Raw genomic sequence first — 25,473 nt, 5'->3', positions numbered from 1 at the left:
TATTTCTTTATGTTGAGGAGATTTTAATGACAATTTGATATGATTAATTAAGTTTCATTTATTAAGTTTCACTAAGCTGCCTTCACAATTTGTCACTATGTATCTACCTTTATTTTCATCAGGTGTTATATTATTTTTGTATGTGAAGTTTTGGGCTATATGGTATAGACACATGGTTTCCAAAGTGGTACTTCTGTTTGGGTAGTATGTGTCTAGTGAATTATTTTTCAAATTGTCTTGGCTGTTTGGATCATTTTTGGCTATTGTTTCTATGTTGTTGTATGATTTGAGAGCTCTTGTTCTATATTGAGCAGGACCAAGACTTAGCCATGCTATATGTTCAGATTTTCCATACAAAGCAGTACCGGTTAAATTATCTGCAGCTTCATAGCAGCCACATTCACTTTGAGAGAGCTTTTTTTATGCCTAAACTGTACAATTTCTGAGACAGTGTTTTGTTCGATGATAGGTCATCCCAGAGGTCTTGAAGCTCTGTTTTTTCTGCTTTGGTTAAGTAGGCTGTAACATATAATGCAACTGCAGTGGAATTGTCTGCAATGCACTGCACATCTATGTTTGCATTCCATTAGAGGGCAATGATTGCTTTGTAATCATTGATATATTTTGTGTTTTCTGTTCTTTTTATGTAATATGTGTTCTTAGGTGATTTACGTTTAACACTATGTCTAACTGAAAACATGAAGTTATTTACTTGACCTGTTGCTGTAACTGGTCTAGGGAAACCCAAGCGGCATTTGGTGTAGTATTTCCCTTTGTTTTTGTATTTGTGACAATTATAGTTCCCACATTTGTGTCTTTGGAAATGTAAAATGTGTGCATGAAGATCACTATTTGTTGCTTCTCTTGGAATTTCACAATTGACATATTTGTCAATAAACTGTCAAACAGTGGCCTCACTGTCTTGACCAAATTTAGGGGCATTTTTAATGCATAAAAGCATGTGGATATGTGGTGCTCCTCTGGCTTGGTATTCTTTTCTCCAAAAGAAGTGTTGCACTTCTCCGAGGGGAGGAACAGTTTTAAGTTTAACAGTTTTAACAGGATTAATTTCAAAACCCTCTGCATTGTCCACAAGGCCTTCTGGGGCCGAAATATCTTCAACTCTGTCTTTCTAAATCACTTCCTTCTCGAGCCATTGCTCATCTGCCTCCAACTCCCTCCGGGTCAGTCACTTCTCCAAGCAACGAGTTGGTGGTAGATATCTGTCGTCGGCAGGGGCCTCCCTCTGGAACAGCCTTCCTGCCTCCCTTAAACTTGAGGAGGACAATCTCCGGTTACGGAAGCACCTCAAAACCTTCCTCTTTGCTTCTGCTTTCTCTTCCCCTCTCCCCTGCTGAATTCCTGGCTCATACTGCACTGGTTACCTGGCCACCCTTCTGTTCTCGGTCCCAGGCCCTGCCAGCTGCACACCTGCACTGCCTCCCTGGCAACCCTTGCACCTGGGGACTGTTTTCTGTAGCCCTACAGTCCCCTACCAGCACTTACCTGCATTTACCCTGCACTTGGCGCCTTCTGGCCGTTACTATCTTGTTATTCTACTATCCTATGTACTGCCCTTCCCCTCTTCCCACCCCCTTCAGAGGAAAGTTAAATCTTGTTCCTAGGACAAACGGTTCCAGAGATACGGACAATTTAATAAAGGTAGATTTTCGGATTTAAAGTAAAACTCAAAATGACAGGTGACAGTTTTCAGCTTTAGAATGACAGATGACAGCTTGCAGCTTTAGAATGACAGATGACAGGATTTCTAGGAGGCAGTTCTACTTAGGTTAAAATAGTTTGGATTAGATTATTTTAACTAAGAGATTGGTTTTGGCACAGTTCTGGCGGATACTCACTCCTAATTTTGAAATGAATGGGCCTCGTCACGGATCTGGTCAGGTTTTGGACTGGACTCCGGTTCTGGTCTCGGCACTTCACAGTGATCTGGGTCAGATCTCTGGATACAGCGGCCTGTGGTTCTCTGGATCTCTGGTCTGGTCTCTGGTACTCGCCAAAGTTCTCTGGATCGGGTTGTGCTTTCTCTAGGTACTGGCAAAAGTTCTTGGCAAAGAATTCAGACAGCTCGCCCGGCTGTGGAATAGTTTGCAAATGATTTTAAGGATGCTGAGGCCTGCTGAGAAATACTTTTGCTTGCAGTGGGCCTTCTTGGTTCAAAGTTCTGTAGTCTCTGTTTAGCTTGGAAGTCTAAGTATTGGATCTCTGGATGTAAAGTCGTCGGTCAGCACACTCCGCAGCAAATGGAATTGAATGTCTCTACCTGTCCCAGCAGTCTCTTTTTATGTGTTTTGGAAGTGGATGTGTGCGTGGCATAACTGAGCCTGCCCCCCCATGATTGGGGGAAGGAAATGGATTGTCATCATGATGAGGTCTGTTTATGGGTCAGAGGATCCTCCCCTGGTCAATTTGCCCACAAATCTATATTTGATTCAAATACATATTTCCCAGATACACAATTTGTTGAAATTACATGTACACATTATATATTCCTTATGGTCCATGCTTGTCCGCCTCTGATCTTCCTGTGGGCTTGCATTAAAAAATGACAACATTTTGCACTTTTTGACTGGTTTACCAATATCGGACATTTACCAAAAATTACACACATGTGCGCAAGGAGTATGGACATTAATTGATGAAGTGTCAGATTTTTAATATGCAGACATTTGGAGTAAGACCCTATTTTCGGCTAGCAACCCCCCAGCATACACCACAGGGTCCTAACACCTCTTAAAACGTGCACAGAAAAATCCCAAGAATAATGATATTACTTATATAATTCTGACAAGTCCGTACTATGAATTATCCATCTTTTTTAAAATTATGCTCTGGCCCAGATGGGTGTGGTTTAGGTTCCAAAGCACATGAGGGAAGCTTCTGTCTGCCCCCGCCTCCAGCTCGGGTGGCTCCCAGAGGCACTTCTCCTCCCACTTCACCCAAGAGGAAGCCACTTTACAGCCCCCCCAATATAACATTTGCTTGAGTCCAGGACAAGGCTTTGTTCAACCTCCTGCAGGTGCCCCTCCCCTAATCTAATCAGAGAGGTGTCAACTCCTTGTGGTGGGGAAGCAGGATGCAGCTAGGCCTGGGAAGAGTGGCTGAGCAGGTTTCTCCTGTCGGGGGTAGTTGTCAGGCAGAATTCAGCTAAATGTCACTTTAGTTCCCAGTTTAAATCAAACTTCCAATTTTTACATATACATTAAATAATTACTTCCTTCAAGTCATTTCAGAATATAGTTTTACATTGTGTCCACCTCTTAGCAAGTCTTTCCTTAGACTGGTTTGGGTTCCTCTGTTCAGTTTTACACAAAAGTCTGGTGGTTTTAAAACGCCGGCTTTCTGATAGTGGTGAGTACCGGTATTGCATCCATTTTTGGGATCTGTCTTGAATTACTGCATTTCAATAGAGTGGTCTTTTGCTTGATAGTATAGGACCCTTGCTTAACATTGTTTTGATGGCATCCTTACAGTAGAGTAGTGATGTGGAACCCCCCACAAGAAGGTTGTATCTTGGGAGTGGTCTTGTGCCAACTGCGCAGTTCTCGTGGATTCTGGCGTGAATGTGGGCGGCGACAGCTCATCCCCACATCCACCCAGTCTATTGATTTAGTTTGTTCTGGGATAGAATAATGGGTGGCGCCAGTTCATCCCCACATCTACCCAGTCTAAGGATTCAACATGGGTCAGAACCCTTGACAGCCCAACTAGATAAGGTCACTCCCAACAGTAGTCAACCTTCTGTAAAAGGAAGCCAAGAACCACTGTCACAGCCACTAATAGCAAACGAGGTAGAATTTGCTATGACAGAAGTAGAAAACACCATAGGCCTCATTAGGGGTTTGGCGGTAGCCATGCCCTTAATAAGGGAATGCCTACCTCCAAAACCGGGTCCGGGTACCCTGAGTGGGGAATCACCGGACCATTCCGAGTTTGGAGGGCCCGGTAATTCCCCAATCCCATTTGGGCCCCCATAGGGCTCAATGGGAATGGGAGCGGGAGCTAGCAATGGGCCGATTACGACTGGCCCATTGTTAGCTCCCTTGTTCCCTCGCGGGACCCGCTATGGACGTCTGGTAAAACCAGACGTCCACATCGGGTCCCGTGAGGGAACCTCGTAATCTTGCGGAATGGGTTTAACGGGTCCGCCTCCATTAGCGACGCCCGTTAATCCATTATGCAAAGGTTATAATGAGGCCTCATGTCTCACTATGAAGAAGATACAGAAGACTTAACTGTACTGCAATCAAAACTAAACAATGAGCAGTGTAGCATTTTTCTAGAAGTAACAAAAGAAATTGCACATGGTGTACAAAATGAAAATAAAGAATGTACCTGCCAAAATTACAAACCTATACTCCTATATGTCAGTGGTCAAGCTGGTTTAGGCAAAACATACTTAATCAAAATATTCAGCAAGTTCCTTCAACAATTGTCAAACAAACGGTCAGCTGTTCTAACTGCCCCACAGGTTTATCTGCCTACAACATAGGCAGTGTCACTTTACACTGATTACTACTCCTTCCAGTAGAACACCAAAACAAATCAGAATATTACAAAATTTCTACAGAAGCTGCAATGGAACTACGCAAAGTTTTGAAACAAATGAAAATGCGACCAATAGATGAAGTGAGCATGGTCCCCAACCTAATGTTAGCTTTGATTCACCTCAGATTACAAGTACTCAAAACAAACTACGAAGACCTCTTTGGAGGAAAACACATTATTGTTTTCGGAGATCTTCCTCAATTGACACCAGTGAAAGGTGAACCTATTTTTAAAACTTCAGGGCACAAACTCTGCTGTAAAACTGTTAGCAGCATAGGAAATGTTAACCTATGGCAACATTTCCAATACAGAGAATTGACAGAAAACATGCGCCAGTCTACATACCTCACCTACGCCAACATTTAAAAAAAGTATTAGAGTTCGTGTACTATCTCAAGAAGCACAAGCAATATTAAAATCCGGCACATCCGTGCACTTAATGGCCATAACTCATGTGAAACTGATGTCATGGAACAATTAGCACACAAAAATGTCAATTGAATGTCCTTGATGACAACTCTTGCAAGCTGTTCCAAATTCAATGAAATAATGTTGAAAAAAGAAATGCAACCAATAATTGAAATTTGCTCCACAGACAAACTGGATTTACATGGAATGATAATACCCATATGTCAACAAGCCACAACAACTCTAACAGGGCAATTCATAGAATTTCGCACAAAAGTGGCGCACGCGGCTGGCGCACAGTGTGCGCATGTAAATGTCTGCGCCAGCCGCGTGCGCTAAAATCGATTTCTGCGCACAGCGTATTCATGGATTTTAGCCTCCAAAACCAGCCGTGGCAAAGAGTGGCGCAGCGACCCTGCAGCAGTGCCAGTTACGCCCCCAAGAATGCCCTCGCGCAAGGAAAAGCTATCAAAATTCCCAATTCAGTGCAAAGGGCTGCGCTAACCCTGGACCAATTTACAGGGCTGCCAAACAGCAAACGCCAAGCGGGGAACGTGTGTTACTGGAGTGCGCGTGAAGTTTCACACGCGAAAGGGCCTGTGCGAGTGGGGTATGTGTATTACTGGGGTTTGTGGGAAGTTTCACATGCAATTTCAGCAGGGTATGTGTATTACGGGGTTTGCGGGAACTTTCACATGCGAAAGGGCATGTGCGAGTGGGGGTATGTGTATTTCGGGGGTGTGTGGGAAGTTTCACACGCGATTGGCCTGGGTACGTGTATTTCAGGGGTGCGCGGGAAGTTTCACACGTGATTGGCCTGGGTATGTGTATTTCAGGGGTGCACAGGAAGTTTCACACGCAATTGGCCTGGGTATGTGTATTTCAGGGGTGCGCGGGAAGTTTCACATGCAGTTGGCCTGGGTACGTGTATTTCAGGGGTGGCGCGGGAAGTTTCACATGCGATTGGCCTGGGTATTTTGTATTTCAGGGGTGCGCGGGAAGTTTCACACACGATTGGGCTGGGTACATGTATTTCAAGGGTGCGTGGGAAGTTTTACACGCGATTGGGCTGGGTACATGTATTTCAGGGGTGCGCGGGAAGTTTCACACGCGATTGGCCTGGCTACGTGTATTTCAGGGGTGCGTGGGAAGTTTCACACGCGATTGGGCTGGGTAAGTGTATTTCAAGGGTGCGCGGGAAGTTAAACACGTGATTGGCCTGGGTACGTTTATTTCGGGGGTGCGTGGGAAGTTTCACACGCGATTGGAGAAGGGTACGTCTATTACTGGGCTGCGCGTGAAGTTTCACACGTGATTTTGCTGTCAGAGCGGGGAACGCGTATTTCGGGGGTGCGTGGGGAGTCCTACACGTGAATTGGCAGTGTGGGTCCTCCCAGGTGACCCCTCTACCCCCTCCATGGCCCCTGCAGGCAGCCCACACCACAGGGGACTACCCTGCACACCTGGTCATGTCCCGCAGGCAGCCCATCCACCATGGGCATGCCCCCCAGCCAAGCCACATGTCACGTTGCAATATGATCACCAACTCATGTCTCCCAGCGCCCCCACCCTCCAGCAGTGAGGAGCACCTGCAAGCAGGCCCCCACTCATGTCCCCCATCACCCCCACCCCCCAGCAGTCAGGGGCACCTGCCAGCAGGCCCCCACTCATGTCCCACACATGTCCCCTTGCATCCCCACCCCCAAGCAGTGCAGGGCACCTGCCAGCAGGCCCTGACACATGTCCCCTAGCCCCTCCACCCCCCAGCAGTGAGGGGCACCTGCCAGCAGACCCCGACACATGTCCCCCAGCACCCCCACCCCCCATCATTGACAGGCACCTGCCAGCAGGCCCCGACACATGTCCCCCAGCACCCCCACCCCCCAGCAGTCAGGGGCACCTGCCAGCAGGCCCCCAATCATGTCCCCCAGCACCCCCACCCCCCAGCAGTGCAGGGCACCTGCCAGCAGGCCCTGACACATGTCCCCCAGTCCCTCCACCCCTCCATCATTGCCAGGCACCTGCCAGCAGGCCCCGACACATGTCCCCCAGCACCCCCACCCCCGCAGCAGTGAGGGGCATCTGCCAGCAGGCCCCGACACATGTTCCCCAGCACCCCCACCTCCCAGCAGTCAGGGGAACCTGCCAGCAGGCCCTGACACATGTCCCCTAGCCCCTCCACCCCCCAGCAGTGAGGGGCACCTGCCAGCAGACCCGACACATGTCCCCCAGCACCCCCACCCCCCATCATTGACAGGCACCTGCCAGCAGGCCCCGACACATGTCCCCCAGCACCTCCACCCCCGCAGCAGTGCAGGGCACCTGCCAGCAGGCCCCGACACATGTCCCCCAGCACCCACACCCCCCAGCAGTCAGGGGCACCTGCCAGCAGGCCCCCAATCATGTCCCCCAGCACCCCCACCCCCAAGCAGTGCAGGGCACCTGCCAGCAGGCCCTGACACATGTCCCCCAGTCCCTCCACCCCTCCATCATTGCCAGGCACCTGCCAGCAGGCCCCGACACATGTCCCCCAGCACCCCCACCCCCGCAGCAGTGAGGGGTATCTGCCAGCAGGCCCCGACACATGTTCCCCAGCACCCCCACCTCTCAGCAGTCAGGGGAACCTGCCAGCAGGCCCCGACACATGTCCCCCAGCACTCCCACGCCACCAGCAGTGATGGACACCTGCCAGCATGACCCGACACATGTCCCCCAGCACTCCCACACCCCCCCAGCAGTGAGGGACACCTGCCAGCAGGCCCCCAATCATGTCTCACACATGTCCCCTTGCACTCCCACCCCCCAGCAGTGCAGGGCACCTGCCAGCAGGCCCTGACACATTTCCCCCAGCCCCTCCACCCCCCAGCAGTGAGGGGCACCTGCCAGCAGGCCCCCACTCATGTCCCCCAGCACCCCCACCCCCCATCATTGACAGGCACCTGCCATCAGGCCCCGACACATGTCCCCCAGCACCCCCACCCCCCAGCAGTCACGGGCACCTGCCAGCAGGCCCCCACTCATGTCCCCCAGCACCCCCACCCCCCAGCAGTGAGGGGCACCTGCCAGCAGGCCCCCACTCATGTCCTCCAGCCATCCCACACCCCCATCATTGACAGGCACCTGCCAGCAGGCCCCGACACATGTCCCCCAGCAAACCCACCCCCCATCATTGACAGGCACCTGCCAGCAGGCCCTGACACATGTCCCCCAGCACCCCCACCCCCCATCATTGACAGGCACCTGCCAGCAGGCCCCGACACATGTCCCCCAGCACCTCCACCCCCGCAGCAGTGAGGGGCACCTGCCAGTAGGCCCCGACACATGTCCCCCAGCATCCCCACCCCCCAGCAGTCAGGGGCACCTGCCAGCAGAAATCATGTCCACCAGCACCCCCACCCCCCAGCAGTGCAGGGCACCTGCCAGCAGGCCCTGACACATGTCCCCCAGCCCCTCCACCCCTCCATCATTGCCAGGCACCTGCCAGCAGGCCCCGACACATGTCCCCCAGCACCCCCACCCCCGCAGCAGTGAGGGGCATCTGCCAGCAGGCCCCGACACATGTTCCCCAGCACCCCCACCTCCCAGCAGTCTGGGGAACCTGCAGGCCCCGACACATGTCCCCCAGCACTCCCACGCCACCAGCAGTGTTGGGCACCTGCCAGCAGGACCCGACACATGTCCCCCAGCACTCCCACACCCCCCCAGCAGCGAGGGACACCTGCCAGCAGGCCCCCAATCATGTCTCACACATGTCCCATTGCACTCCCACCCCCCAGCAGTGCAGGGCACCTGCCAGCAGGCCCTGACACATTTCCCCCAGCCCCTCCACCCCCCAGCAGTGAGGGGCACCTGCCAGCAGGCCCCCACTCATGTCCCCCAGCACCCCCACCCCTCCATCATTGACAGGCACCAGCCAGCAGGCCCGGACACATGTCCCCCAGCACCCCCACCTCCCCAGCAGTGAGGGGCACCTGCCAGAAGGCCCCGACACATGTCCCCCAGCACCCCCACCCCCCAGCAGTCAGGGGCACCTGCCAGCAGGTCCCCACTCATGTCCCCCAGCACCCCCACCCTCCAGCAGTGAGGGGCACCTGCCAGCAGGCCCCCATTCATGTCCCACACATGTCCTCTTGCACCCGAACCCCCCAGCAATGCAAGGCACCTGCCAGCAGGCCTCGACACATGTCCTCCAGCACCCCCACCCCCCCAGCAGTGACAGGAACCTGCCAGCAGACCCCGACACATGTCCCCCAACACCCCCACCCCCATCATTGACAGGCACCTGCCATCAGGCCCCGACACATGTCCCTCAGCACCCCCACCCCCCAGCAGTAACGGGCACCTGCCAGCAGGCCCCCACTCATGTCCCCCAGCACCCCCACCCCCCAGCAGTGCAGGGCACCTGCCAGCAGGCCCCGACACATGTCCCCCAGCCCCCCATCCCCCAGCAGTGAGGGGCACCTGCCAGCAGGCCCCCACCCATGTCCCCCCAGCCATCCCACCCCCCCATCATTGACAGGCACCTGCCAGCAGGCCCTGACACATGTCCCCCAGCAAACCCACCCCCCATCATTGACAGGCACCTGCCAGCAGGCCCTGACACATGTCCCCCAGCACCCCCAAACCCCCAGCAGTGAGGGGCACCTGCCAGCAGGCCCCGACACATGTCCCCCAGCACCCCCACACCCCCATAGAATTTCGCACAAAAGTGGCGCACGCGGCTGGCGCACAGTGTGCGCATGCAAATGTCTGCGCCAGCCGCGTCCGCTAAAATCGATTTCTGCGCACAGCGTATTCATGGATTTTAGCCTCCAAAACCAGCCGTGGCAAAGAGTGGTGCAGCGACCCTGCAGCAGTGCCAGTTACGCCCCCAAGAACGCCCTCGCGCAAGGAAAAGCCATCAAAATTCCCAATTCAGTGCAAAGGGCTGCGCTAACCCTGGACCAGTTTACAGGGCTGCCAAACAGCAAACGCCAAGCGGGGAACGTGTGTTACTGGGGTGCGCGTGAAGTTTCACACGCGAAAGGGCCTGTGTGAGTGGGGTATGTATATTACCGGGGTTCGCGGGAACTTTCACATGATAAAGGGCATGTGCGAGTGGGGGTACGTGTAACACGGGGGTGTGTGGGAAGTTTCACATGCGATTGGCCTGGGTACGTGTATTTCAGGGGTGCGCGGGAAGTTTCACACCCCCCAGCATTCAGGGGCACCTGCAAGCAGGCCCCCACTCATGTCCCCCAGCACCCCCACCCCCCAGCAGTGCAGGGCACCTGCCAGCAGGCCCCAACACATGTCCCACAGCCCCCCCATCCCCCAGCAGTGAGGGCCACCTGTCAGCAGGCCCCCACTCATGTCCCCCAGCCATCCCACCCCCCCATCATTGACAGGCACCTGCCAGCAGGCCCCCACTCATGTCTCCCAGCACCCCCACCCCCCAGCAGTGAGGGGCACCTGCCAGCAGGCCCCGACATATGTCCCCCAGCCCCCCCACCCCCCAGCAGTGAGGGGCACCTGCCAGCTGTCCCCCACTCATATCCCCCACCCCCCCAACCCCCCATCATTGACAGGCACCTGCCAGCAGGCCCCGACACATGTCCCCCAGCACCCCCACCCCCCATCATTGACAGGCACCTGCCAGCAGGCCCTGACACATGTCCCCCAGCACCCCCACCCCCCCCAGCAGTGAGGGGCACCTGCCAGCAGGCCCCGACACATGTCCCCCAGCACCCCCACACCCCCAGTAGTGAGGGGCACCTGCCAGCAGGCCACGACACATGTCCCCCAGCACCCCCACCCCCCAGCAGTCAGGGGCACCTGCCAGCAGGCCCCGACACATGTCCCAAGAACCCCCCCACCCCCCCCCAGCAGTGAGGGACACCTGCCATCAGGCCCCCACTCATGTCCCCCTGGCCCCCCATCCCCCCATCATTGACAGGCACCTGCCAGCAGGCCCCGACACAGCAGGCAACTGCCAGCAGGCCCCGACACATGTCCCCCAGCACCCCCACCCCCCAGCAGTAAGGGGCACCTGCCAGCAGGCCCCCACTCATGTCCCCCAGCACCCCCTCCCCCCAGCAGTGAGGGGCACCTGCCAGCAGGCCCCCACTCATGTCCCACACATGTCCCCTTGCACCCCCACCCACCAGCAGTGCAGGGCACCTGCCAGCAGGCCCCGACACATGTGCCCCGGCCCCCCCACCCCCCAGCAGTGAGGGGCACCTGCCAGCAGGCCCCCACTCATGTCCCCCAGCACCCCTACCCCCCAGAAGTGAGGGGCACCTGCCAGCAGGCCCCGACACATGTCCCCCAGCCCCCCCACCCCCCAGCAATGAGGGGCACCTGACAGCAGGCCCCCACTCATGTCCCCCAGCACCCCCACCCCCCAGCAGTGAGGGGCACCTGCCAGCAGGCCCCCTCTCATGTCCCACACATGTCCCCTTGCACCCCCACCCCCCAGCAGTGCAGGGCACCTGCCAACAGTCCCAACACATGTCCCCCAGCACACCCACCCCCCAGCAGTCAGGAACACCTGCCAGCAGGCCCCCACTCATTTCCCCAGCACCCCCACCCCCCAGCAGTGAGGGGCATCTGCCAGCAGGCCACGACACATGTCCCCCAGCACCCCCAAACCCCCAGCAGTGCAGGGCACCTGCCAGCAGTCCCGACACATGTCCCCCAGCACACCCACCCCCCAGCAGTCAGGGGCACATGCCAGCAGGCCCCCACTCATGTCCCCAGCACCCCCACCACCCATCATTGACAGGCACCTGCCAGCAGGCCCCGACACATGTCCCCCCGCCCCCCCACACCCCCATAGAATTTCGCACAAAAGTAGCGCACGCGGCTGGCGCACAGTTTGCGCATGCAAATGTCTGCGCCAGCCGCGTGCGCTAAAATCGATTTCTGCGCACAGCGTATTCATGGATTTTAGTCTCCAAAACCAGCCGTGGCAAAGAGTGGCGCAGCGACCCTGCAGCAGTGCCAGTTACGCCCCCAAGAACGCCCTCGCGCAAGGAAAAGCCATCAAAATTCCCAATTCAGTGCAAAGGGCTGCGCTAACCCTGGACCAGTTTACAGGGCTGCCAAACAGCAAACGCCAAGCGGGGAACGTGTGTTACTGGGGTGCGCGTGAAGTTTCACACGCGAAAGGGCCTGTGCGAGTGGGGTATGTATATTACTGGGGTTCGCGGGAAGTTTCACATGCAATTTCAGCAGGGTACGTGTATTACGGGGTTCGCGGGAACTTTCACATGCGAAAGGGCATGTGCGAGTGGGGGTACGTGTAACACGGGGGTGTGTGGGAAGTTTCACATGTGATTGGCCTGGGTACATGTATTTCAGGGGTGCGCGGGAAGTTTCACACCCCCCAGCATTCAGGGGCACCTGCCATCAGGCCCCCACTCATGTCCCCCTGGCCCCCATCCCCCCATCATTGACAGGCACCTGCCAGCAGGCCCCGACACAGCAGGCAACTGCCAGCAGGCCCCGACACATGTCCCCCAGCACCCCCACCCCCCAGCAGTAAGGGGCACCTGCCAGCAGGCCCCCACTCATGTCCCCCAGCACCCCCTCCCCCCAGCAGTGAGGGGCACCTGCCAGCAGGCCCCCACTCATGTCCCACACATGTCCCCTTGCACCCCCACCCACCAGCAGTGCAGGGCACCTGCCAGCAGGCCCCGACACATGTGCCCCGGCCCCCCCACCCCCCAGCAGTGAGGGGCACCTGCCAGCAGGCCCCCACTCATGTCCCCCAACACCCCTACCCCCCAGAAGTGAGGGGCACCTGCCAGCAGGCCCCGACACATGTCCCCCAGCCCCCCCCACCCCCCAGCAATGAGGGGCACCTGACAGCAGGCCCCCACTCATGTCCCCCAGCACCCCCACCCCCCAGCAGTGAGGGGCACCTGCCAGCAGGCCCCCTCTCATGTCCCACACATGTCCCCTTGCACCCCCACCCCCCAGCAGTGCAGGGCACCTGCCAACAGTCCCAACACATGTCCCCCAGCACACCCACCCCCCAGCAGTCAGGAACACCTGCCAGCAGGCCCCCACTCATTTCCCCAGCACCCCCACCCCCCAGCAGTGAGGGGCACCTGCCAGCAGGCCACGACACATGTCCCCCAGCACCCCCAAACCCCCAGCAGTGCAGGGCACTTGCCAGCAGTCCCGACACATGTCCCCCAGCACACCCACCCCCCAGCAGTCAGGGGCACATGCCAGCAGGCCCCCACTCATGTCCCCAGCACCCCCACCACCCATCATTGACAGGCACCTGCCAGCAGGCCCCGACACATGTCCCCCCGCGCCCCCACACCCCCATAGAATTTCGCACAAAAGTAGCGCACGCGGCTGGCGCACAGTTTGCGCATGCAAATGTCTGCGCCAGCCGCGTGCGCTAAAAACGATTTCTGCGCACAGCGTATTCATGGATTTTAGTCTCCAAAACCAGCCGTGGCAAAGAGTGGTGCAGCGACCCTGCAGCAGTGCCAGTTACGCCCCCAAGAACGCCCTCGCGCAAGGAAAAGCCATCAAAATTCCCAATTCAGTGCAAAGGGCTGCGCTAACCCTGGACCAGTTTACAGGGCTGCCAAACAGCAAACGCCAAGCGGGGAACGTGTGTTACTGGGGTGCGCGTGAAGTTTCACACGCGAAAGGGCCTGTGCGAGTGGGGTATGTATATTACTGGGGTTCGCGGGAAGTTTCACATGCAATTTCAGCAGGGTACGTGTATTACGGGGTTCGCGGGAACTTTCACATGCGAAAGGGCATGTGCGAGTGGGGGTACGTGTAACACGGGGGTGTGTGGGAAGTTTCACATGCGATTGGCCTGGGTACGTGTATTTCAGGGGTGCGCGGGAAGTTTCACACCCCCCAGCATTCAGGGGCACCTGCAAGCAGGCCCCCACTCATGTCCCCCAGCACCCCCACCCCCCAGCAGTGCAGGGCACCTGCCAGCAGGCCCCAACACATGTCCCACAGCCCCCCCATCCCCCAGCAGTGAGGGCCACCTGTCAGCAGGCCCCCACTCATGTCCCCCAGCCATCCCACCCACCCATCATTGACAGGCACCTGCCAGCATGCCCCCACTCATGTCTCCCAGCACCCCCACCCCCCAGCAGTGAGGGGCACCTGCCAGCAGGCCCCGACATATGTCCCCCAGCCCCCCCACCCCCCAGCAGTGAGGGGCACCTGCCAGCAGTCCCCCACTCATGTCCCCCACCCCCCCACCCCCCATCATTGACAGGCACCTGCCAGCAGGCCCCGACACATGTCCCTCAGCACCCCCACCCCCCATCATTGATAGGCACCTGCCAGCAGGCCCTGACACATGTCCCCCAGCACCCCCACCCCCCCCAGCAGTGAGGGGCACCTGCCAGCAGGCCCCGACACATGTCCCCCAGCACCCCCACACCCCCAGTAGTGAGGGGCACCTGCCAGCAGGCCACGACACATGTCCCCCAGCACCCCCACCCCCCAGCAGTCAGGGGCACCTGCCAGCAGGCCCCGACACATGTCCCCCGAACCCCCCCCAACCCCCCCAGCAGTGAGGGACACCTGCCATCAGGCCCCCACTCATGTCCCCCTGGCCCCCCATCCCCCCATCATTGACAGGCACCTGCCAGCAGGCCCCGACACAGCAGGCAACTGCCAGCAGGCCCCGACACATGTCCCCCAGCACCCCCACCCCCCAGCAGTAAGGGGCACCTGCCAGCAGGCCCCCACTCATGTCCCCCAGCACCCCCGCCCCCCAGCAGTGAGGGGCACCTGCCAGCAGGCCCCCACTCATGTCCCACACATGTCCCCTTGCACCCCCACCCACCAGCAGTGCAGGGTACCTGCCAGCAGGCCCCGACACATGTGCCCCGGCCCCCCCACCCCTCAGCAGTGAGGGGCACCTGCCAGCAGGCCCCCACTCATTTCCCCCAGCACCCCTACCCCCAGAAGTGAGGGGCACCTGCCAGCAGGCCCCGACACATGTCCCCCAGCCCCCCCACCCCCCAGCAATGAGGGGCACCTGCCAGCAGGCCCCCACTCATGTCCCCCAGCACCCCCACCCCCCAGCAGTGAGGGGCACCTGCCAGCAGGCCCCCTCTCATGTCCCACACATGTCCCCTTGCACCCCCACCCCCCAGCAGTGCAGGGCACCTGCCAACAGTCCCAACACATGTCCCCCAGCACACCCACCCCCCAGCAGTCAGGAACACCTGCCAGCATGCCCCCACTCATTTCCCCAGCACCCCCACCCCCCAGCAGTCAGGGGCACCTGCCAGCAGGCCACGACACATGTCCCACACATGTCCCCCAGCACCCCCAAACCCCCAGCAGTGCAGGGCACCTGCCAGCAGTCCCGACACATGTCCCCCAGCACACCCACCCCCCAGCAGTCAGGGGCACATGCCAGCAGGCCCCCACTCATGTCCCCAGCACCCCCACCACCCATCATTGACAGGCACCTGCCAGCAGGCCCTGACACATGTCCCCCAGCACCCCCAAACCCCCAGCAGTGAGGGGCACCTGCCAGCAGGCCCCGACACATGTCCCCCCGCGCCCCCACACCCCCATAGAATTTCGCACAAAAGTAGCGCACGCGGCTGGCGCACAGTGTGTGCATGCAAATGTCTGCGCCAGCCGCGTGCGCTAAAATCGATTTCTGCGCACAGCGTATTCATGGATTTTAGTCTCCAAAACCAGCCGTGGCAAAGAGTGGCGCAGCGACCCTGCAGCAGTGCCAGTTACGCCCCCAAGAACGCCCTCGCGCAAGGAAAAGCCATCAAAATTCCCAATTCAGTGCAAAGGGCTGCGCTAACCCTGGACCAGTTTACAGGGCTGCCAAACAGCAAACGCCAAGCGGGGAACGTGTGTTACTGGGGTGCGCATGAAGTTTCACACGCGAAAGTGCCTGTGCGAGTGGGGTATGTGTATTACTGGGGTTTGCGGGAAGTTTCACATGCAATTTCAGCAGGGTACGTGTATTACGGGGTTCGGGGGAACTTTCACATGCAAAAGCGCATGTGCGAGTGGGGGTACGTGTATTACGGAGGTGTGTGGGAAGTTTCACACGCGATTGGCCTGGGTACGTGTATTTCAGGGGTGCGCGGGATGTTTCACACCCCCCAGCAGTCAGGGGCACTTGCAAGCAGGCCCCCATTCATGTCCCCCAGAACCCCCACCCCCCAGCAGTGCAGGGCACCTGCCAGCAGGCCCCAGCACATGTCCCACAGCCCCCCCATCCCCCAGCAGTGAGGGGCACCTGCCAGCAGGCCCCCACTCATGTCCCCCAGCCATCCCACCCCCCCATCATTGACAGGCACCTGCCAGCAGGCCCCCACTCTTGTCCCCCAGCACCCCCATTCCCCAGCAGTGAGGGGCACCTGCCAGCAGGCCCCGACACATGTCCCCCAGCCCCCCCACCCACCAGCGGTGAGGGGCACCTGCCAGCAGTCCCCCACTCATGTCCCCCATCCCCCCCACCCCCCATCATTGACAGGCACCTGCCAGCAGGCCCCGACACATGTCCCCCAGCACCCCCACCCCCCATCATTGACAGGCACCTGCCAGCAGGCCCTGACACATGTCCCCCAGCACCCCCACCCCCCCAGCAGTGAGGGGCACCTGCCAGCAGGCCCCGACACATGTCCCCCAGCACCCCCACATCCCCAGTAGTGAGAGGCACCTGCCAGGAGGCCACGACACATGTCCCCCAGCACCCCCACCCCCCAGCAGTCAGGGGCACCTGCCAGCACGCCCCGACACATGTCCCCCGAACCCCCCACCCCCCAGCAGTGAGGGACACCTGCCATCAGGCCCCCACTCATGTCCCCCTGCCCCCCATCCCCCCATCATTGACAGGCACCTGCCAGCAGGCCCCGACACAGCAGGCAACTGCCAGCAGGCCCCGACACATGTCCCCCAGCACCCCCACCCCCCAGCAGTCAGGGGCACCTGCCAGCAGGCCCCCACTCATGTCCCCCAGCACCCCCCCCCCAGCAGTGAGGGGCACCTGCCAGCAGGCCCCCACTCATGTCCCACACATGTCCCCTTGCACCCCCACCCACCAGCAGTGCAGGGCACCTGCCAGCAGGCCCTGACACATGTGCCCCGGCCCCCCTTCCCCCAGCAGTGAGGAGCACTTGCCAGCAGGCCCCCACTCATGTCCCCCAGCACCCCTACCCCCCAGAAGTGAGGGGCACCTGCCAGCAGGCCCTGACACATGTCGCCCAGCCCCCCTATCCCCCAGCAGTGAGGAGCACTTGCCAGCAGGCCCCCACTCATGTCCCCCAGCACCCCCACCCCCCAGCAGTGAGGGGCACCTGCCAGCAGGCCCCCACTCATGTCCCACACATGTCCCCTTGCACCCCCACCCCCAGCAGTGCAGGGCACCTGCCAGCAGGCCTGACACATGTCCCCCAGCACACCCACCCCCCAGCAGTCAGGGGCACCTGCCAGCAGGCCCCCACTCATGTCCCCAGCACCCCCACCCCCCAGCAGTGAGGGGCACCTGCCAGCAGGCCACGACACATGTCCCCCAGCCCCCCCACCCCCCAGCAGTGAGGGGAACCTGCCAGCAGTCCCCCACTCATGTCCCCCAGCTCCCCCACCTCCCATCATTGACAGGCACCTGTCAGCAGGCCCCCACTCATGTCCCCCAGCCCCCCCAACCCCCCATCATTGTCAGGCACCTGCCAGCAGGCCCTGACACATGTCTCCCAACACCCCCACCCCCCCATCATTGACAGGCACCTGCCAGCATGCCCGACACATGTCGCCCAGCGCCCCCACCCCCCAGCATTGAGGGACACCTGCCAGCAGGCCCGACACATGTCCCCGAGCACCCTCACCCCCCCAGAAGTGAGGGGTACCTGCCAGCAGGCCCCCACTCATGTCCCACACATGTCCCCTTGCACTCCCACCCCCCCCAGCATTGAGGGGAACCTTCCAGCAGGCCCCAACACATGTCCCCCAGCCCCCCCACCCCCCAGCAGTGCAGGGCACCTGCCAGCAAGCCCCCACTCATGTCCCACTCATGTCCCCTTGCATCCCCACCCCCCAGCAGTGCAGGGCACCTGTCAGCAGGCCCCGACACATGTCACCCAGCCAGCACGTCATCACAATGCAGATCCCTGGCTCTTATAGCCACCCAAATCCCACCCCACGCCAAACCAGTCCAAACACCCAAACAAGTTTTACATCCACTCCAAATTGAAATCTTCATTACATGATAGATCACAAATAAGCAGTATGCGCATGAGTACAAGTCTGTCAGACCAACACAATGGCAAAACATGACTGAGAAAACCTACATTGCGGCATGCATGAAACCAATGAGAGAAGACCACACATTGAAGTAAGAAACAAAAATGTATTCAAGTCAAAATGAAGGGAATGAAATCAAAACACACAATAATGTCAATAATAATCAAAATGCAGCATGTCCCAAAAAATGATACATGAATAAAATGAGAATCCAAATTAATCCAAATGAAAATGTGTCCAAAGTCACCGTCCAACAAAGCAAATACAAAGGGAAAGAAAAGCATAATATCCATTGCTCCATGGTGGAAAAAAAAAAAGATGAAGGAGAAAAATCCACTGTAAAACTATGTACACATAGCAAATCCAGGGTCCACCAACGACATAAATGAAACCTACAATGAAACCTACCTAATTACTAACTATATACAAAAATGTGGGGCATAGTCCATGCACCCCAAATGAAAGAAAAAAGAAATGAAACTTAACACTAATGAACTATATACAATGGCGGCGGGCAAGTCCAACGGCTCACTTGTTGATGTCATGGGCCAGGGCATCATCGAACTCCTGTTCAATGTCTTGGAGGCGGACCTGTTCTCTGGCCCCGAGGTCTCGTAGGGAAAACGCCATGTCCACCTCCAACTTCATGCGAATTCCCTCGAGGCACTCAGCCCTCCTTAGCGCCCTGCGCATGGAGTTCTCCACCCTGACCATTGTGAGCCGTGCCTCCTCCGCCCGCCGCCGCTCCGCACCTATCCGCTGGCCCAACCGCTGCCCCACAGAAGACACTCCCATTCCAGGGTCCTCCTGCCCTCTGGCCGATGCCTGCCCCTCTGATGTAGATGGCCCCGAGCCATGATGCCTCCCACGTTGAGCCTGACGCTGCCTCCGACGCAACTGCCTCTGCCAGCACGACGGCATCCAGGCTGATGGAATCCACCGACGCCGTCGTGCACGTGCCCTGCCCGATGATGCCGGCACATCCTCCATCTGCTGGGGTCCAGTTGCTGGGTTGTCCACCCCTGCTGGACCTCCGACTCCCGACTGTGGCAGGGATGGGATCCCCACCGAGCTGGCTGCGTTGGTCAGGGCAGGTCCACAGGGGTCCCTTGTGGCATCTGGGCCGGAAGACGGCATGGAGAATGACTGGCACATAGTCTCCACAGAGGAGGAGAGGGCCGCCAGAGTGGCCGACACATGTACAAAACCCCCGACCTTGGAGACTCCCAACTGGGCCACGTTGGCACGCTGCTCTTCGTGATGACGTGTGTGCTCCCCCCGGGAAGCATGCACGTCATCACGAATGTCACGTGTGCGCAACGCGACACCAATCAGGACCTTCTCCATACGGCCAGGGGTCCCCTCGTCCGCAGGTAGAGGAGTGTCAGATGACATGGACACCCCCCCTACCTGCGGACGGGCCTGGGATGGGGCATCCCTGCTGGTGCATGGTGGTACGGTCACAGTGTCAGGGAGGGTGACATGCACAGGCCCCTCCACAGCGACCTGTGCTGCCTCCTGCCCCTGCCCCTGGACTGCACCACTTTCACCAGTGATACCACCCCCACCAGGCCCCATGTGCGGCTCAGTAGCGGCCTCCTCCTCCTCTGTGGAAACCACCAACCTGGACGACTCCACACAGTCTTCAGCCGTTGCAAGCCCCTGTGGGGGCTCACCCACCCCTTCCGCTGCAGCCATACTGGCAGACGCAGCACCAGTCCCCTCACTCCCCGACGATGGGAATTTCTGGGAGGGTGACTGGCCGAAAACACATGGAAGACCACGCTCCTGCCCTGAAGGCCATTTTCCTGCACCCCAGAGGCCCGAGCACGCTCCCACCTGCCATCTGCTGCTGCCTGACTGCCTGCTGCCCACGTGCCCTGCTATTTAGTGCCTGCACATCAGTTATCTGCAGGGGTTCAGTTGCTGTGTCCACCCCTGCTGGAACAGAAGACTCCAGACTGGGATACCATCGCTCCACAGCCCAGCCCCAGTACACAGTTGCCCACTCGCCTGCCTCGGGGGTCGCCATGTCGGGGCAAACACCATCTGAGACAACTGGTGACCCCCAGCCAGAGAGGCAGAGGGCCACCAGCTTCAGTCAGAAGGAAGTTGGTGTCCTGGTGGAGCATGTCCTGGGCATTATGATGCCCTCTTCAGAACATCACGCGCCAACAAGGAAGGACGGGATAGGATCTGGGACGACTTTGTGGTTGCCATCAACGCGGAGGGGGTGGTAACCCGCAACAACAAGCAAGTCAAGAAGCGCTGGGAGGACTTGAGGTCCAGGACCCTCATAAAGGCCCGGCGCCTCGTGGAGGTGGGCCGGGGCAGCATGAGTACCATCCAGATGAGGGTCCGGGAACCCGTAGGCTCCACACCCAGATCCTTCAGAGGCAGACCCATCTGGAGTTGAGCGGTAAGTGGCCAAGCATTGCTGTGTGTGACTGGGCATGTTGCAGGGTGCTGGTTGTCTGATACTTGCCTGTATGTGTGACATAGGCCATGTACGTATGTGTGTGTGTGCAGGGACATCATGGTCATGCATGTGAGACCAGTAATGTGTGAACCACATGGTAGGTGCATATGTTACAATGCAACATGCGGAGCAGCATGCGGAATGTACACATTAATGCATGCCTGTCTCTGTTATTGGACATGGATGGGGTGTGAGAGATGGGTGCTGATGTCATGAACATGTATGGTGTCCATGTCTGTTTGTCTGACTTGCGTGTCTGTGACTTGTAAATGCCAAGGATGTATGACACATGTCTGTGACAATGCAGCCTACTCATCCTTGTATCCACTGTGTCTGGGGTGCGCGAGGCCAGATGGATGAAACTACGGTGAAGTGTGTGCATTTGGTAGGCATGACCCATGATGCATGTGAGTTTAAAACCAGCATTGTTTGTTTCAAGAGTCCCTTGGACATGTATGCTAATGTTCATAGCATGTGCCATGCCTGTTACTGCATGTGTTTTGCCTGCACTGACCCATGTGTTGTGGAGGGACATGATGGAAGTGAAGTTTGACAGCGCCACTCATCTGCTATTGCTTCCTGTCTAGGGGACCATTGTACAGTACCCTGATGCTTGTGTTCTATGTCTCCCTCTACACAGTGGCAAGTGATGAAGAGGGCGGAGACGGCGCTGTGGAGCAAAGCGACGCAAGGCCCAGTCACCCTCCCAGAAATTACCATTGTCACGGAGTGAGGGGACTGGTGCTGCGTCTGCCACTACGGCTGCAGCGGAAGCGGTGGGTGAGCCCCGACAGGGGCTTGCAACGGTGGAAGAAGGCGTGGAGACATCCAGGTTGATGGTTTCCACAGAGGAGGAGGAGGCCGCTACTGAGCAGCACATGGGGCCTGGTGGGGGTGGTACCACTGGTGCAAGTGGTGCAGTCCAGGGGTAGGGGCAGGAGGCTGCACAGGTCGCCGTGGAGGGTCTGTGCATGTCACTGTCCCTGACACTGTGACTGCACCACCATGCACCAGCAGGGATGCCCCATCCCAGGCCCATCCACAGGTAGGGGGGATGTCCATGTCATCTGACACTCCTCTACCTGCGGACGAGGGGACCCCTGGCCGTATGGAGAAGTTCCTGATTGGTGTCGCGTTGCGCACGCGTGACATTCGTGATGACGTGCGTGCTTCCCAGGGGGAGCACGCACGTCATCACGAAGAGCAGCGTGCTAACGTGGCCCAGTTGGGAGTGTCCATGGTCGGGGGTTTTGTTCATGTGTCGGCCACTCTGGCGGCCCTCTCCTCCTCTGTGGAGACTATGCGCCAGTCGTTTTCCATGCCGTCTTCCGGCCCAGATGCCACCAGGGCCCCCTGTGGACCTTCCCTGACCAACGCAGCCAGCTCGGTGGGATCCCATCCCTGCCACAGTCAGGAGTCGGAGGTCCAGCAGGGGTGGACACCCCAGCAACTGGACCCCAGCAGATGGAGGATGTGCCGGCATCATCGGGCAGGGCACATGCACAACAGCGTCGGTGGATTCCATCAGCCTGGATGCCGTCATGCTGGCAGAGGCAGTTGCGTCGGGGGCAGCGGCAGGCTCAAGGTGGGAGGCATCATGGCTCGGGGTCATCTACATCAGAGGGGCAAGCATCGGCCGAGGGCAGGAGGACCCTGGAATGGGAGAGTCTTCCGTGAGGCAGCGGTTGGGCCAGCAGATAGGTGCTGAGCGGCGGCGGGCGGAGGAGGCACGGCTCACAATGGTCAGGGCGGAGAACTCCATGCGCAGGGCGCTGAGGCGTGCCTCCAGGGAATTTGCAGGGAGTTGGAGGTGGACATGGCGTTATCCCTGCGAGACCTCGGGGCCAGGGAACAGGCCCGGCTCCAAGACATTGACCAGGAGTTCGATGATGCCCTGGCCCATAACATCAACAAGTGAGCAGTTGGACTTGCCTGCCACCATTGTATATAGTTAATTAGTGTTAAGTTTCATTTCTTTTTTCTTTCATTTGGGGCGCATGGACTATGCCCCACATTTTTGTATATAGTTAGTAATTGGAATAAGGAAGTCAGATCATATCTCAAATATTAGAAGAAACCATCACTGGCTCCCCATCAAAGCCAGGGTCACATTCAAAGCCCTGTGCGTCACATACAAATGCATCCACTCATGTGTCCCCATCTACCTCAACCACGCCATCACCAAAAAAGTATCAAAGAGGCCCCTCAGATCAAACAGTCAACTACTCCTAGCTATCCCCCGCTACAAGACAACCAAGGCAGGAGGCAGTAGTTTCCAATATCTCGCACCCACATATTGGAACACTCTTCCCCTCCCCATCAAAAATGAGCAAACGTTCTCAGGCTTCAAGAAATCTCTGAAAACGTGGCTATTTAACCAAGACTAAAATCCCCTTCCATGCTCCAGGAAATATCACTGTACTTAAGCCCTGCATTTAAAGTTGTCATGTATGATTATTTTGTATTCTCATGTACTGCGCCCGATTGGCAATTTCCAAGTAATGTTTTTAACCAAGCTGTCTGTAACATCGCCGTGGTACCTAAGGGTTTGGGCGAGTAACAAATGCAATAAAATAAAATAAAATAAATAAAATTAGGTAGATTTCATTGTAGGTTTCATTTATGTCGTTGGGCTCATGGACCCTGGATTTGCTATTTGTACATAGTTTTACAGTGGATTTTTCTCCATCATCTTTTTTTTTTTCACCATGGAGCAATGGATATTACGCTTTTATTTCCCTTTGGATTTGCTTTGTTGGACGGTGACTTTGGACACATTTTCATTTGGATTAATTTGGATTCTCATTTTATTCATGTATCATTTTTTGGGACATGCTGCATTTTGATTATTATTGGCATTATTGTGTGTTTTGATTTCATTCCCTTCATTTTGACTTGAATACATTTTTGTTTCTTACTTCAATGTGTGGTCTTCTCTCATTGGTTTCATGCATGTCACAATGTGGGTTTTCTCAGTCATGTGTTGCCATTGTGTGGGTCTGACAGACTTGTACTCATGCGCATACTGCTTATTCGTGATCTATCATGTAATGGGGATTTCAATTTGGAGTGGATGTAAAGCTTCGTTGGGTGTTTGGACTGGGGTGGCGTGGAGTGGGATTTGGGTGGCCATAAGAGCCAGGGATCTGGATTGTGATGACGTGTTGGCTGGGGGACATGTGTCGGGGCTTGCTGGCAGGTACCCTGTACTGCTGGGGGGTGGGGGTGCAAGGGTACATGTGTGGGACATGAGTGGGGGCCTGCTGGCAGGTGTCCTGCACTGCTGGGGGTTGGGGGTGCTGGGGGACATGTGTTGGGGCCTGCTGGCAGGTGCCCCTCACTGCTAGGGGGGTGGGGTGCTGGGGGACATGAGTGGGGGCCTGCTGGCAGGTGCCCCTCCCTGCTGGGGGGTGGGGGGGCTCGGGACATGTGTCGGGGCCGGCTGGCAGGTGCCCCTGACTGCTGGGGGTGGGGGTGCCGGGGGACATGTATCGGGGCCTGCTGGCAGGTGCCCCTCACTGCTGGGGGCTGGGGGTGCTGGGGGACATGTGTCGGGGCCTGCTGGCAGGTGCCCCTGACTGCTGGGGGGTGGGGGTGCTGGGGGACATGCTGGCAGGTGCCTGTCAATGCTGGGGGGGTGGGGGTGCTGGGGGACATGAGTGGGGGCCTGCTGGCAGGTGCCCTGCACTGCTGGGGGTGGGGGTGCTGGGGGACATGTGTCGGGGCCTGCTGGCAGGTGCCTGTCAATGATGGGGGAGTGGGGGAGCTGGGGGACATGTGTTGGGGCCTGCTGGCAGGTGCCTGTCAATGATGGGGGGTTGGGGGTGCAGGGGGACATGAGTGGGGGCCTGCTTGCAGGTGCCCTGCACTGCTGGGGGGTGGGAGTGCAGGGGGACATGAGTGGGGGCCTGCTGGCAGGTGCCCTGCACTGCTGGGGGGTGAGGATGCAGGGAGTCATGCGTTGGTGATCAGTAGTACAAGCTGACATGTGGCTTGGCTGGGGGGCATGCCCATGGTGGATGGGCTTCCTGCGGGACATGACCAGGGGTGCAGGGTAGTCCCCTGTGGTGTGGGCTGCCTGCAGGGGCCGTGGAGGGTGTATAGGGAACACCTGGGAAGACCCACACTGCCAATTCACGTGTAGGACTCCCCGGCATCCCCGAAATACACATACGCTGCTGAAATTGCGTCTGAGACTTCCCGCAAACCCCAGGAATACACGTACCCCACTCGCACAGGGCCAATCGCGTATGAAACTCCACGCGAACCCCAGTTATACACGTACCCCACTGCCACAGGGCCTATCGTATGTGAAACTCCACGCGTACCCCAGAAATACACGTACCCCACTCGCACAGGCCCTTTCGCGTGTGAAACTTCCTGCGCACCCCCGAAATACACGTTCCTGGATCCAATCGCGTGTGAGACTTCACGCGAACCCCAGTTATACAAGTACCCCGCTCGCCCAAGGCCTATCACGTGTGAAACTTCACGCGAACCCCAGAAATACACGTTCCCCACTGGCACAGGGCCAATCGCATGTGAAACTTCACGCGAACCCCAGAAATACACGTACCCGGATCCAATTGCGTGTGAGACTTCACGTGAACCCCAGTTATACAAGTACCCCGCTCGCCCAAGGCCTATCACGTGTGAAACTTCACGCGAACCCCAGAAATACACGTTCCCCACTGGCACAGGGCCAATCGCATGTGAAACTTCACGCGAACCCCAGAAATACACGTACCCGGATCCAATTGCATGTG

The sequence above is a fragment of the Ambystoma mexicanum genome, chromosome 6q (assembly GCF_040938575.1).
Source record: "Ambystoma mexicanum isolate Mex_15411 chromosome 6q, UKY_AmexF1_1, whole genome shotgun sequence".
Classification (NCBI taxonomy): Eukaryota; Metazoa; Chordata; class Amphibia; order Caudata; family Ambystomatidae; genus Ambystoma; species Ambystoma mexicanum.
This window is presented reverse-complemented; position numbering follows the sequence as displayed.